Raw genomic sequence first — 3,635 nt, 5'->3', positions numbered from 1 at the left:
ATTATATTGGTTTTAAAATATAAATTTATACAATATTTCGGTTTCATTTTCAAGTGTGATTTAAAGTTATGCTCAAATAAAAAAAATATACAAATTTTTTTCATAAATAATTTGGATTTTTTTTATATTTTTATTTCTACTTCAAAATAAATATACACTAGTTATTAAAGTGTAAATTAATTCAAAAAGCTAGGTGTCATAAAATAAAATTGACAAAAGATGTCATCATGAACTTTATACTAATATGTGAAAAAAATAATTATTATAGATTTTTTTTAGTTAAAATAGAAAACATATATACAAATTAATATTTCATATTAGAAATAAATGTAAATAATTTATTTAAATAAGTAAAAAAAAATTAAGAATAATTGTTTTAAAAGAGGATTGGATATTAATAATTATGCAGATATTTGTAGTTTTTTTAAAGTTTCATATATATCATTGAAGTTTTCTTTATAGTATAATTTCTTCCTTAAACTATTTATCATCCTTTTCTTAATAATGCCCATAAAATCGAATAACTGTTAAATTATTGAATTTACACTAAGTGTTAAATGTCGTTATAGAATTCTTAGGTAGTCTTTTCCTATAAAAAAAAAGTAGTTGTTATCTTGAAATGTGTTTTCATGCAATTATATCTAGATTCATGTTCCGTCCGGTTGACCGGGACGTCTTCGTGCGCGACCTCAACCGTCAGCTAAGGACTCCTTCCCACTGATTGCCTGTGAATTCCTACAAAAAAGAGGACAAAGAGGCGCCCTAGCGGCCGTTTGCACTCCGACGCTCAAGTCAGCCAGCAAGAAACACCAAAAAACTGTCCACCCACGTATCTGAGCACCGCGTGTGGCACTCTGAAGGTGGTGAAAGAACTGTGTATCTGTGTGTGTATTGTCTCCTTTAGGCAAAAATATTCTCCAGTCACTTGTACGTAACCTTAAAGCACGGCCAAGCAACCAAAGAGTTTCTCGTAAGTTTGCCAAAGGTTCCAACCCTCTTTCCGACATTCTCAGCGCTATTTAAACTGCCCCAGCATTTAAAGCGCCTTAAAGCGCTTTTAATCTCTAACGTAACGTATTCTTTAAAGCACTTAATTACGAAACGTAGCGCATTTAAGACGTTGAAACGCTCGGGAGCCCTAATAGTACCTGAATGCTTGAAAGGGAAACTGTATTGAATATCTTAATTACCTGGCACCTGACTAGAGAGTGTTTCTATTCTGGCATGGCTGTCGTACACGTGGAGGGCCTCACGACGCCATGACCCCATCTGGGGGCGTTTCTGCGTGTGGGTCCTCCTACCTGGGAGTGCTACTGCGCTAGGGGTGGCTTTTTGGGTGCCAACTCATGCCCCCAAGTATCTAGCCACTTACTCTGAGAGCGTATCTGCCTTCCTCTCGCACCCTGCACCCGGTTATCCTGGGCGTGACCTTCCTCTTGGGTCGTATCTGTCCCGAAGGCGTCTCTGGGGCGGCAAGGGTACTTCACGAGTCAGGCTGCCCTTCACTGGTACTATCACTATGGCCTTGAAGCCACCTTTTCCTTCTCTTTATCACTTTCCCGAGATATCGGGTCCTGAGGCTTCCCACGGCGTCGCTCCCTCCATGGTATTTCCTACCCATGGGTATCGGGGAACCATACTGTGATTGCCTTACCTTTACACTATTTGATCTGGCCACGCCCTGGCTAGGCGACGCCTTCACCCAGGCGACGCCTGGTCCTATCTTGGTGACGCTTCCTCCTGGCGTCTCTACACCTGGGCGACACCTTAAGTTGACTTTGACTTTCCAGTCGTTGACTTTGACTTAGTCAACGCCCTGATACGGGACGGTACACAAGCCCCCCAGTCTTAAGTCGAAGACTTGTCTTCAGCGCAAAGACTAAAGCCTTGCCTCCACCATCTGCGTGCCTTCCTGATGACGTGTCATTCTCTACTGACTCAGCAAATTTTCGAATTACTGACGCGACATTTTCTGAACCACAGGGGTATTCTTAATGAGCGATTGGACATTCCCTGAAATGGGGATGATTACACCTTTTGGGCTGCCCTTGATCGCGCGCCACGTGGCCCATCGCGTGGCCCTCCTTTAGAGACCCTTGCGCTTCCCCTGGGCAATCAACCCTCTGACGCGTGGCCCGATCCTACGGCCCTTAGTTAGCGCTTCTTGAGTCGCGAAATGTAACGTTTAAGTTACTCCAAACCCCGCGCTCACCCTACTGTTACATTCATTCACTCTGCTACTTTGCCCTGTTCATCGCCTTCAAAACCTCTCCTCTCTGCAATTGCGATTCTCCCCTTCCTGCGCTCTCATACCGCCTCCACTTCAACAGCAAAGGTATGGTTTCAAGCACTCTCAACTCTTCACTGTTGTCGCATTATAGGAAACTGCCTGGGACTGTTGTTATTCTCGTATTTCTCTGGATATTGTTTGTATGCTTCGTTGTTCCTTTCGCTTCCCTTCGTTCTCTTGTGGGTAGGGCGCTCCTAGGGTTCTTCCATTTTCCCCTTTTCTTCTCTCCAAACCCCTTTTCTCTGAACCCTTTCTTTCTCTTTTGATCTTCAGCATTGGCGTTGATGGCAAAAACCAAGACCACCGCGCCTCCCCCGCTCCCCAAGTCTCATTATAAGGGCGAATATGACTGGGCCCCCGACGAACTTCTGGACGAATGTTCCCTCCTGAACTCCGTTGAGGACGTGGAGGCCCACAGGGGGGACCCTGCTCTCTATAACTTCAATGCTTTCCACAAAAGTCATGACTCCCAAGTCCTGGTAAGCCGAGTGCGACCTGGGATGCCCGTTTGCGCGGACTCACGGGATACTGGGGGATGCGCTTTCTTCTTCCTCTATCAGATGGTGCTCAAAAGGGTGGGCCTGCGTCTACCTCACTCCATTCGAAAAAGAGCTACTGACAGAGATAAACACTGCTCCCGCCCAACTCCATCCCAACAGTTGGGCTTTCGTGAGGGGGTTCCAAATTCTCTGCGGCTATCTAGGTGTTCCCTCCTCTGTGGACGTTTTTCTCCACTTCTTCGAGGTAAAGAAGCAAGGGAAAAGCCTCTGGATGAGCTTTTCTGGGATCGCCGGGCGCATCATCCTTACGCTCTTCCAGAATTCGTTCAAAGGCTGGAAGGGGAAATTTTTCAAGGTACGCGCGACCAAGCGCGATCCTACCATTCTAGAGGGCTTTCCCCTGTACTGGACAGACAAACCCATAACTATGAACCCTTGGCTTTGGACGAACTTGCCCCGCCTGACCGGGATATATGCAAAGCCTTGGCGGGACTGGGAATAGTCTTCGATACCGCCAAGCTCATCGCGAACGAATTCAATGCCCATGGGCTTTCTACATACTTCGGTATCTGCTCTTGGCGATTTATGATGCATTAGTTGTTATGGTTATCTGCATTACCATTTTTCACTGTACAATGTTACTTGCATTTCGCATCTCTTCCTGTATTGTGAATCCACATAACTGCTCTAGTACTAATCCTTGTTGTTTGGCCTGTCTTGATGTAGGATCGGTGATGGGCGCTTCCAAAAGAATAATGTTGGCGAAAGCACTGAAGGAGGCTCGTGCCGCCAAGGCAGGCGTCTCCTCTAGCCCTGTTGCCAATCCGATTCTCCCACCGGCTCCG

The sequence above is a fragment of the Phaseolus vulgaris genome, chromosome 2 (genome assembly GCF_051622355.1).
Source record: "Phaseolus vulgaris cultivar YP4 chromosome 2, ASM5162235v1, whole genome shotgun sequence".
NCBI classification, from domain to species: domain Eukaryota; kingdom Viridiplantae; phylum Streptophyta; class Magnoliopsida; order Fabales; family Fabaceae; genus Phaseolus; species Phaseolus vulgaris.
This window is presented reverse-complemented; position numbering follows the sequence as displayed.